This window comes from Rhipicephalus sanguineus, chromosome 9 (genome assembly GCF_013339695.2).
Source record: "Rhipicephalus sanguineus isolate Rsan-2018 chromosome 9, BIME_Rsan_1.4, whole genome shotgun sequence".
NCBI classification, from domain to species: Eukaryota; Metazoa; Arthropoda; class Arachnida; order Ixodida; family Ixodidae; genus Rhipicephalus; species Rhipicephalus sanguineus.
This window is the reverse complement of record NC_051184.2, coordinates 29,641,746-29,654,553: the sequence shown is the minus strand read 5'-3', so window position 1 is coordinate 29,654,553 and position 12,808 is coordinate 29,641,746.

Genomic DNA, 12,808 nt, shown 5'->3' with positions numbered 1-12,808 from the left:
TGCGTGACGGATTTGCCGCAGTAGTAGGCCGCCAGCGAGTAGCGCCATCGCTGCTGCGCGTGATGATGGCTTGCAAATATAAAAGTGTTCTGCGATAATACCCCTTCGTCATTACTTGCGCAGTCGGAAACGCGGAGTTACGTCTTCAACGGAACACAAGCATTTAACATGCCATTCAGTAGCGCTTGTGTCACAGCCATGCTGAGACTCTAGCCGTGTGTACTTCACTCGCATGTTGCAGGTTCGATCAGCACGATCGAAACATGAATATCGAAAAGAATGCACACGTGTGCTTTTCGCAACGTCGAAGAAGTTCGCCGAGAGGCGTGGATTGTGGCCGTGACTGCACGCTCCATCGCTCTAACCATTTCGCTTCGCTGGTCGAGCTCGAGCGTGTTGGCGGCATGCGGCGCTCCATAATATCCACAATAATTGTGATACATGCAATGCACAAGAGAAACTATGCTTTTATTTTGATCTCGCTCAAGGATACTATACATTAAATACAATCAAAGTGACTTACGAGTTACGAGCGTGAAAGAACATTAACGCACGAGGGGACGTGAAGTGCAACTCGCTCGTCGTGAATTAGCAGCTGGTGGTTAATCGTCGCTGTCACTCTCGGTGCTTTCACAGTCTTCTACGTCCAGTGAAAAATCCTCGTCGTCAAGATAATTTCTTTCAACATCACTGCTGAAAGCAATCTGAAGAATTTCCTCCGCCGAAAGACTTCGACCACTCCGCGTCACCACGTTTACAATTAGAGAGACGTCTGGGCGCGGAGAACGTTTCGCTCCCAGAGCGGTCAACAAGCAAATCGCTTGCAGTGTGCTGCCACCAGGGGCGTAGCCAAGGGGGGGGTTGGGGGGGTTCAAACCCCCCCCGAAATTTTTCAGTTTTGCTTGCGTCTATATACACGCACACATACAAACACACGCACGATCATCCATAAAGTATGGTTGAACCCCCCCCGAAAAAAATTTCTGGCTACGCCCCTGGCTGCCACCTATCAACAAACGTACAAAAACAAGCGGCGCAGCGGTGGCTATGAAACCCAACACACTGGCGAAGGACGGCGTGGATGGAAAGCGGTCACTCCACGAAAGGCGTCGAGCAGACGCGTCCTCGAATGATTGAAACGTCGCTCGCACGATTCGTAACAGCGCTTTGCTGACAAAGGAAAATCACAGCATATCCACGGAGTGAATGATGATGAGTGGGCGAAGCTGCGGAGGTTCATCGGTAAACCGTGAATCTTCCGTGAATTCTGCCCACTACATCATCACCGACGAGAGATCGGGCGCGTTTATACTAAAGGTTCGATGAGTTATGACGACTTGCAGCTCACTTTAATTTTACATGTACGCTGTGAATTTTCATTGTTTAGAAAACCATTGCTTTAGAAAACATCTGGCGTGTTTCGTTAAGCAGCTGGCTCTTTTCGTTTTGCTTTAGAAACATCTGGCGTTCTTTCGTTTTGCTTTTACAAAACATCTGGCGTCTTTCGTTGGTTTATTTCATCAATCAACGGCGTTTTGAACAAAATTTTTATTGTTTAATCACGCACAGGAGAAATCTCACCAGGCACTACCTTGGAGGTAAACAATGGCTGCTAATGGGAATGAGAGACAGAAGAAGTCGGCTTTTAGCTAACACTTACACTTCTGCTTCTACTAACGTTTCCTACTGGAACATGCCAGTGGCTGCTAATGGGGAATGAGAGACAGAATTCGGCTTTTAGTTAACGCGCACGCTGCGAATTTTTTATTGTTCAACAACGCACAGGAAAAATCTCCCACCGGCACCACCTTGGAGGTCAAAGCGTAAGACTGGTTACGCACTACGACTACTACGACTACGACTACGAGGGACGAACTGGTGCCGCCTTAAGGAGCTTCGCCCCTAAAATGTTTCACCATCTCCCACTAAAGGGAACCATGTGGGGATGCGAAGGAGCACATGGGTCGACTTAAAGTTCCGTTCATCACGGGCAGCTTGCCCGATGTGAACGCGTCCTTGCATGTGGAGCACACCATGAATTAACTGTAGTTGCTGTTGCTGTTACGCGTCCCGAACTCTTGTTGGAGCACGGCACGCGGATTCATCGCGCGTCTGCAGAATCTCGTTCCCCGACGCCATCACGTGATTGCTGAGAGAGTGTAAGGGGGGGAGGCCACAGCGTCTTACCCAGCATATTACACAGGCCCGAACGCGCTAGCGCGTGCCAGCACACGTGGTTTTGCCTGCGTCACGCCAAGCTAGGACGGCATACGGTATCCCGGGCCCCTAAAGTGCACGTATCATCATCAAGGCAGTCGAAGAACAAGACGAAGAAGACTTCTCCTTGGCGCGAGCGCGCGCTCAATATGTTACAGATGGCTATGGTTAAAGTCCCTGACGGACCTTAGCTATGGTAGGTTTTAGAAAGCGGACGGTCGCCAATGGAACTACGGACAAAGCCCAGCGCAAAAGCTGCGTCGCATCTAAAAAGATACATAAAATAGAGCTCAGAGAACATAGAGAAAAGCACGTTATACAGATTTCAGGTAACAAATTTTCATATAGAGACACATGTTCGTGGCGCTGGTTCTAGGTCGGGAACTTTAACTTCCTGCCCAATTTCAACAAAGCTCCCGACATCACTGCTCAGCCAAATATAATATTTTAACTAGGGACGGCGAATTTTATATCCTTGTGTGCGGAGTGCATGCATTAGCAGAGAAAAAATCACAGCATATCCACGGAGTGAATGATGATGAGTGAGCGAATCTGCGGAGGTTCATCGGTAAACCGTGAATCTTCCGTGAATTCTGCCCAGTACATCATCACCGACGTGAGATCGGGCGCGTTTATACTAAAGGTTCGATGAGTTATGACGACTTGCAGCGCACTTTAATTTTACATGTACGCTGTGAATTTTCATTGTTTAGAAAACCTTTGCTTAGAAAACATCTGGCGTCTTTCGTTAAGCAGCTGGCGTCTTTTCGTTTTGCTTTAGAAACATCTGGCGTTCTTTCGTTTTGCTTTTACAAAACATCTGGCGTCTTTTGTTGGTTTATTTCATCAATCAACGGCGTTTTGAACAAAATTTTTATTGTTTAATCACGCACAGGAGAAATCTCACCAGGCACTACCTTGGAGGTAAAGAATGGCTGCTAATGGGAATGAGAGACAGAAGAAGTCGGCTTTTAGCTAACGCTGCGAATTTTTTATTGTTCAACAACGCACAGGAAAAATCTCCCACCGGCACCACTTTGCAGGTCAAAGCGTAAGACTGGTTACATACTACGCTACGAGGGACGAACGGGTGCCGCTATAAGGAGCTTCGCCCCTAATAGAGGCCCTATTTTAATGTATCGCCAACCACATCGCGAGCCCGCGCGACCTCCCTCCCGCGTAGTGTTATGGGACTCATGCACTACAAGAAACACTGACCAATTATATATGCAAGTAAAACAGGGTGAGCTTCAACTGAATATGTCAGACGATAACATTTAACTTACCTAGGTGGCTACAGAAAGCCTCTCGAAGCTGATAGTATGTGTACACTGTGGGCTAGCATTGAAAGCGCGAGTTGCCACGTATTTTCACGAAAACTTCGCGTCTCGCAAGAACGAATCAGATTTCTCGTGTCACGGAGGGCCCGGTTTGTTCACTGACGCAGGGAACATGCAAAGTCGTAGTGTTCCTTTCTTGCCAACGCGTTAACACTGAGGCTGGCACAGCCGAACAAGGGAGCGACTGCATAGTGCCGCCATTTTGTCGTCTACTAACCCTCCTCGAGAGGACGCTCCTCGATTCCGCTAGGTGGCGCGACAGTCTATGGGCATTGCGAATAGAAAATTGAGCGAGTTGGTATTGATTCTTCTGTCCCTTGTCCCTTTTTGTGAGCGCTGCAGAGTCCTAATAAGTGGCGCTTAAAATAAACGAGGACGCACGCAAGTCGAAAAGCAAAATCTTCCTAAGTGTGTACTACCTTTACTTTTGTCAGCTGAATGTCGACGAAAAAAATAAAGAAAAAGAAACGTGCGAGTGTTTACGGCAGCCACACCTTTCAAGATATTGCAACGGCGTACCTTATTGTTCGTTGTGACTTCCTACGCGCGAGAGAAAAAAAGAAGTCTTACTATTACGTGCTGAATGCAGGAGAAACGCGTTACCGATACGACCGCTTACCCTAAATTACCTTGCTATCCAGCACTGCCGGTGAGGGCTAGTGAAAAATCGCTACGCAACTCAGTCGTTGGATTCTGATTGCATGAATACTATAACAGCGGATAGCGTACGACTGTGAAATTCCCAATTATTCGCCCTTCATTAGCAGCATTAGCCAGCACTATCCAAGACCTATAGCCATCATTAGCCAGCTGAAAGAAGGAATCCGGGCACCGACCAAAATAATTTTAAAAGCAAATGTATTAACGTTTCGGATCCCCTATTCGAACATGTTTCATCCCTACCAGACGGGCTTCCCTCATACTCTCCACTTCAATATTAGCCAGTGCTAATACTAAGCCAGGAGGGGGGGGGGGATTAGCCAGTGTTTGCGATTTCTTGGAAGTCACGTGACTGAGTGGGCTGCTCCGTTAGACTCATCATCATCATCATAAGCCTGTCTACGCCCACTGCAATGCAAAGGCCTCTCCCATGTTCCGCCAATCAACCCGGTCCTGTGCTTTCTGCTGCCACGTTATACCAACAAACTTCTTTATCTCATCTACCCACCTAATTTTCTGTCTCCCCCTCACGCGTTTTTGCCATCTCTTGGAAACCAGTCAGTTACCCTTAATGACCACCGGTTATCCGTTAGACTGCACTGCCTCAAAAGAAGGGGCGGGCGAGGATTCTGGACGGGCGGCAGCCCCCCGTGCCCCCAACTGAGACCGGCCCTGCAAAATAATGAGAACGGCGGGGCGTAGGTACCTTACTGGCCCGCGAGTGTTCCGGTGCCAACCAGTGACACTGGCGAAATAGCGATACTTATTCAACGGCAGGCAGAACCGTTCACCTTTCGTTCAAATTTTGGCGATGGTATGACGTCACGAGTGACGTTTATGCTCAGGTACACGTCACTCTCCCGCATTTTAAGGGGAGCGGAGGTTCTTTTATTGGTCTCTTTAGGATGTGGAAATACGTCTCGCATTGCTGCATGAAATCGGGATACCATATGCTGCGGTTCATTTTCGTAATGCAAAGCGGTCTTACGTAAAGGTTCTCTTAAAGGGCCCCTCACCAGGTGACATAACGAATTTTAGTTAGACATTGGAAGTTGTTGCGAGCCCAATAAGGAGGATTATGCCACAAGAATTTTTCTAATCGGTCCGATGGAAGCCGAGAAAAAAAATTGGCCGCGTATCTGCGTGCTTCGCTGCAAATGTCGTGTAAAGACGATAGAAGAGGCGCTGTGTGAGATATGGACGCCATCTGGCAATACGTCGCGAAACATGAGTGCTGTGTTGCGTGCTGGTAGTCCCGGCGCAGCAGCAGGCGAAGACCTTTGCAGAGAAACGTCCGCACTCAACGAGTACCCTCCACACACTCTTTTATTTACACGTCGCCTGGGTAAAACAGGAACGCCAGAGCGGCGCCCACAACCGGCAGCCTGAAGGCCTCCCACAACGCTGCTGTTTCATTTTTTAAATATTTTTTTTCTCCTTCTTGGCCTTCTCAAAACTAAAGTTTTTCAACACCAACCCATGACATTCGTACAGTGCAATACAGAACCGAAACCGAAACACAACAATGAGCTCGTGCGAAGGGCACGGAGGAAGGCAAATTTCAGCGCAGTCGCATTTTCAGCTTTGTTGAAACAGGGCTCACTAGACGACGACGAAGTAAAAGAAGGCACAGGACAGGCAGCGCCTGTCCTGTGCCTTCTTTTACTTCGTCGTCGTCTAGTGAGCGCTGTTTCAACAAAGATGAACGCATACCAGCTCGCTCAAGCTTCCATTCTTATGCATTTTCAGCGCAGCTTAAGAAACTAGGGTCCTTAAAATTACGTATGTATGCATTTTCTATTAAAGCAACACGCCACCTAATACTTACCTAGTGATGTTGCACCTCAGATATGCATGATATTTACTTTTTGATCGACAACGTTCACAAGTATGAACAGCCGTACCAGTTCAAGACGGCTGGCCCTTGGGCAAGTGGTTCAACTTTGGCCGAGTGGCTGAATCGAGGGACGTGCCGACAAACAGAAAGACAGACAGACAGACAGACAGAAAGACAGACCAAAATTTCTGCGTTTAAGTTCCCCAAGAAAGACTATCGTCTTTAAAAATCACAGCATATCCACGGAGTGAATGATGATAAGTGGGCGAAGCTGCGGAGGTTCATCGGTAAACCGTGAATCTTCCGTGAATTCTGCCCAGTACATCATCACCGACGTGAGATCGGGCGCGTTTATACTAAAGGTTCGATGAGAGTTATGACGACTTGCAGCTCACTTTAATTTTACATGTACGCTGTGAATTTTCATTGTTTAGAAAACCATTGCTTTAGAAAACATCTGGCGTCTTTCGTTAAGCAGCTGGCGTCTTTTCGTTTTGCTTTAGGAACATCTGGCGTTCTTTCGTTTTGCTTTTAGAAAACATCTGGCGTCTTTCGTTGGTTTATTTCATCAATCAACGGCGTTTTGAACAAAATTTTTATTGTTTAATCACGCACAGGAGAAATCTCACCAGGCACTACCTTGGAGGTAAACAATGGCTGCTAATGGGAATGAGAGACGGAAGAAGTCGGCCTTTAGCTAACACTTACACTTCTACTAATGTTTCCTACTGGAACATGCCAATGGCTGCTAATGGGGAATGAGAGACAGAAGAATTCGGCTTTTAGTTAACGCGCACGCTGCGTATTTTTTATTGTTCAACAACGCACAGGAAAAATCTCCCACCGGCACCACCTTGGAGGTCAAGATCTGGTACTAGCGTTACGACTGGTTACGCACTACGACTACGAGGGACGAACGGGTGCGGCGTGAAACCATGATGCGAGGAGGCGAGCTGCAAACCCTTGCCGCTCGCCCCGTGTAGCCTTCACAAGCCAAATCCCTTCCCTGCACTCATCGGCACGCGAGCTGGAGGATCACATAACGCATACGCATGAACACGTCATGCGCACACAATGTCACGAACGCATGACGTGCCCGAACCAGCCCGAGCCCCCGAGACGCGAGCGGTGTTGTGGCGGCGTTCTTTGCGCTTCGTCTCTGCAAGTTATGCCGAATGCGCCCTCGCCGATCACTTGGCTTTCAACCTCATACTGAACACGAAAGCTGCGACATTTGTACGGACGCGAGACTAGCGGTGTGCCGCATGAACATCTAGTTAGACGCGGGAGGATAAATGAGCCTAATAAGCGCTGGAACGCGGTAGAAAATTAGTTTCGTTGTAAGGGGTGGCGTCTGCACGATGCGCAAAGCGCGAGAACACGAACGCGTGCAAAACGGAGGTAGATTAGTCTCGAATCTCGCTGCGATTCGGAGTAAAAGTTAAAAAAAGACAACGCCCACATTCCGTTTGTGTGTTTTATTATTGTTCTCAAGTTTTATTCATCCATTCAAGCAACAAATTACACAAACTACACGTCGCGTGTCAAATATTTATCGCAGTGTCACGTGCTACTGTTGGCGACGTCAGAGCACAGTCGTCTACGTAGAGGACCGACGTCACAGCACTAATATCTACGCAGGGCCATTCTCTCATGTACGTCATCCCCTCATTCTCTGGGCGCGCGGCCGCGAGAAGAAGGGCAAGCAGCGTTCAGCTTGAAATTTGACCCATTTCTGCGGCGCGTAGCGCTGCAAATTTTGGCAGACGTGATCGTGAACGCCCAGTGTATGCATTGCGCTAGTCAGCTCAAAATTGTCAAACCTGGTGAGGGGCCCTTTAAATTTCCGTGGCTGCCATTCTAGCGAGGCGGTGTCTTATTACACTGTCTAAATTTTCATTACCGTCTCACGAAAGAACAGAACAGTTTTCGGGTATTCAGCTGGGGTCTTGATGTTAGTAATTCAACCGTAACAGAGACGATAGCCTGTGCGGGCGTGGGGGAAATTAAAAGCCTTTTCTTTTACTAAGCCCTCTTAATAAGTACTAATTGTTGCATATGTAGCAATCTGTATATCACTAATAATGGAACGCAGTAGTCATTTCGATATTTGTTCTGGCTTAAACACTTTTGCACTTGCATTATTCATGAAGAAAAAAAAAACTCACAAGGTTCCATACGCCTTCGTATAAGACGACTCGAACGCGAAAGCCGGCTTCTTTTTCTTCTCAGTCGTTGTATTGACCCCCCCCCCCCTCTCACTCTTTCCCGCCCGAAAGCTTTCTGCACCTAACGCGGTTTTGCACTGCGTCCGTTATGGGCCCACCTTTCACCAGGCGACTATGTCATGTAGTGACGTCATCATGTGACGTCCCGATGACGTAATGTGGCGACGTCATCACGCGATGAAGATTTTTTATATCGCTCGTGTCGACGCCGACGTACGACTTCCGCGTTTGATCAGGCATCTAAGGCTTTCACTTTAATACATGGGAAAGTTAGTAATATGTAGTTCATAACGAATGCCACCCATGACTTACGAAGTGTGTCGAGGGTCTCACCCTGGACCATCCGAGCATGCAGGTTGTCTAACCTCTGGCCTTCGAAGTATGGAGATACTCGAACCCCTAACATCTCCAGTGTGAAATGTGTGAAATCGATGGTCAGCTGGCCAGTGTTCAAGCAAGTCACAGCGTCACCCTTATCTCTGTCACGCGCGTAGTTCTTATCTCTCTCTCGAAAAAAGAAAAAATAGGGAAGCAGCCGCAATCTTCGAGCGTCATCCGTTGCATTGTCTTTCGATCGTGAAGAATTGGCTCGCGACTTCGCAGTTTTGCCGTCCGAGTCACGTAGCTACACACTATCGCTTTCCGGCGTCGAATCCTTTCGCTCTCGATTGGAGGTCAGTGCGGCTTGCCTTGGCTCGATATCGCCTTTGTGTGGCCACGTGATCGACGAAGGAAGCAGTGATTTCGGTTTCGGAAGAAAAAGAGTGCGGCCTACAATGGAACGGTGCCCGGCGCGTGCGCGGAATTTAGGCGTCCTCCTTTTCAAAAGAGTGCTCTCGCCGGCCGCACTTGTGTTCACGTCAGCTCAAGAAACGTTCGGCTTATGTTGATTTATCGCTACGCCGGCATTCCTCACTGCTTGTCGAGCTGTTCGCACCGTTGATAAGAAACGGAACTAAGGGTAAACAAAGAGTAGTGCAAAGCACTTGCGCGAAGAAGTTTCGTTTCGTTATTTTCGCATTCGGCTCAACTCGCAACGTTGGATTAGTTTTCATCGAATGTAGCTTTCTCGGAGGAAGTTTTTGCTTCCGGAGGCCATTCGGCGAGCGTTACGAACGGCACCGTGTCGTCTGCTAGCCACAAGCGAGTTTGCAGACGTGCTCTGCCTTTGTGAACAGAAGAGCCCTGTTGCTGTTTCGTTCTTTTGTCTGACCAGAAGACTTCTAAAATATAATAGCGAGGAAAACGAAAGAAATGGCCGCCCAAGTGTTCCGTACAGATGGTTAGCCAGCGAGGCTTGAACGTGCAGCTCCGGTGGTTATCACGAGCTGTCATCTATCGAAGTGGCTGCTGTTATATCTTTTCAATTCTCTACCACCTTTAAGAAACCGCCGTTCGTATGTTCGTGCGTGAGTTTGTATGTCTGCATGTATAGATACACATGTAAAACAGAAGCTTTAGGGGGAGGGGGAGGAAGAGGTTGCTGCGCTCAAACCCCGGACCACCTGGCTGCGCCAATGATAAGTCCGGTCAGAGGCGCTGTTGGTTTGCCAAGAAATGTTTTGCATTTAATAAGTCTCTGCCCGAGGGAGAGAAATATAGAAATTTTTATTTGTACAAGGTTAAGAGATCTTCCTCATTGGTTGGCCTCCTTAGTTCAGGGCCCCAGTGGCTCGCGCCGCTACACGTGGCCGTCGGATCAGCCGACGCTGCTCCTACGGCTCTGAGCTGGTCACCACGATATACTCCGGAGTGGGATATAATTTTTAGGGGCGAAGCTCCTTATAGCGGCACCCGTTCGTCCCTCGTAGCGTAGTATGTAACCAGTCTTACGCTTTGACCTGCAAGGTGGTGCCGGTGGGAGATTTTTCCTGTGCGTGGTTGAACAATAAAAAATTCGCAGCGTTAGCTAAAAGCCGACTTCTGTCTCTCATTCCCATTAGCAGCCATTCTTTACCTCCAAGGTAGTGCCTGGTGAGATTTCTCCTGTGCGTGATTAAACAATACAAATTTTGTTCAAAACGCCGTTGATTGATGAAATAAACCAACGAAAGACGCCAGATGTTTTGTAAAAGCAAAACAAAAGAACGCCAGATGTTTCTAAATCAAAACGAAAAGACGCCAGCTGCTTAACGAAAGACGCCAGATGTTTTCTAAAGCAATGGTTTTCTAAACAATGAAAATTTACAGCGTACATGTAAAATTAAAGTGAGCTGCAAGTCGTCATAACTCATCGAACCTTTAGTATAAACGCGCCCGATCTCACGTCGGTGATGATGTACTGGGCAGAATTCACGGAAGATTCACGGTTTACCGATGAACCTCCGCAGCTTCGCCCACTCATCATCATTCACTCCGTGGATATGCTGTGATTTTTTTGTTCATGAGCCCGCTAAGAAAACAAATGAAACAGGAGCATCATGGGAGATGAGCCACGAACGCGAGGAGCAAGTGGCTTCAGAGGAGGTTGGCTTGTGAACGCTAGGCGTGCTCCCTCCTGTTTTTTCTTCTTTCCTCCATGGTTGGTTGTCTAACACGAGAATATAGCAGAAACGCTGAATAAAAAAAATCACAGCATATCCACGGAGTGAATGATGATGAGTGGGCGAAGCTGCGGAGGTTCATCGGTAAACCGTGAATCTTCCGTGAATTCTGCCCAGTACATCATCACCGACGTGAGATCGGGCGCGTTTATACTAAAGGTTCGATGAGTTATGACGACTTGCAGCTCACTTTAATTTTACATGTACGCTGTAAATTTTCATTGTTTAGAAAACCATTGCTTTAGAAAACATCTGGCGTCTTTTGTTAAGCAGCTGGCGTCTTTTCGTTTTGCTTTAGAAACATCTGGCGTTCTTTCGTTTTGCTTTTACAAAACATCTGGCGTCTTTCGTTGGTTTATTTCATCAATCAACGGCGTTTTGAACAAAATTTTTATTGTTTAATCACGCACAGGAGAAATCTCACCAGGCACTACCTTGGAGGTAAAGAATGGCTGCTAATGGGAATGAGAGACAGAAGAAGTCGGCTTTTAGCTAACGCTGCGAATTTTTTATTGTTCAACAACGCACAGGAAAAATCTCCCACCGGCACCACCTTGGAGGTCAAAGCGTAAGAATTGTTACGGACTACGACTACTACTACTACTACTACTACTACTACTACGACGACGACGACGACTACGAGGGACGAACGGGTGCCGCCTTAAGAAGCTTCGCCCCTAAAATCTCACACCATCTCCCGCTAAAGGGGACCATGAGGCGATGCGAAGCAGCGTTTCGGCATGTCGAGCCCGCGTTTCAGAGGGGGAAGGGGAGAGGGGGAAAGGGGGAGTGGAGAGGGGAAGGGAGAGGGCGAGTGGAGAGGAGAAGTGGGGAGGTGAAGGGGAGAGGAGGTGTGGGGAGAGGGGCTGGCGCATGCGCAGTAAGGGTGGTCACACCGCACACCACCACCACATGCAGGATTGAACTCCGCCATAAGATGCTTCACATCTAAATATAATGCCAGTTCCACGCCTGTGAAATCTGACTAAACAGCGGAGCTGGCAAGGAAGCACTACCACCTGGCGAATGATGATTGAATTATGTCTCCATCTTTCTTTCTTTCTTTCTTTCTTTCTTTCTTTCTTTCTTTCTTTCTTTCTTTCTTTCTTTCTTTCTTTCTTTTTCTTTCTTTCTTTCTTTCTTTTTCTTTCTTTCTTTCTTTCTTTCTTTCTTACTTTCTTTCTTTCTTTCTTTCTTTCTTTCTTTCTTTCTATATTGCGCACTCACCTTTTCCCTCCTCCAAACCCTAACATCAGTCCTCCCCTCCCTCACTTTCCTTTCCCATAGACTAGCTAGACTACACTGTACAAGGATATGCCATACTTTACCCTCTCCCCTCCTCCTTTCATTCCTCTTAACCGTCACATTCACTCGTCCTCACATTCACTTGTCGTTCCTACCCCTTGCTATTCCATACTGTACTGGGGCGATGGAAAGAAACGCGAACAGTGCGCATCTACGTTCTCTGCTGCTTCGCATTTTTTTTCTAGCGGTTGTAGCCTGGATGGAACTGGGTAGGTGGGAATACCTTCGCATACGCCTTCCCATATAAAACAAAGCAATGACGCTTCATTTCTTGATGAGAGCAGTGCAGTGCCGGAAATGACCCTCTTACAAGAAACATCGAGGAAGTGAGAACTATGGCCTCTTCCAAAAGGCAGGCCAGTGACAATCGCGAAGCAGTGTGCAGAAAGATAAGTGCTTGCAACGCCTACGGCACTCCGGCGCGTTAATCTGACGCGGTTATTCCGGCAGATAATTACCTCGTAGACCCCGCGCTTGGAGTCCCGCAGCTACCCACCCATGGCGCTCTCGGGACTCCCCGGTTGTCGCCGCGAGAACAAGCATTAAAGGAAACGTGCTCTGCTGTCTTGACTCGATGTTTCTCAGGGTAGCGTTCGTGTAGCTTATCGTAATGTGGTTTTCATTTCGTGCTGTTTAGATGAAGAGGCTTTTAAAGGGTCCCTAAACAAGCTGCGATAT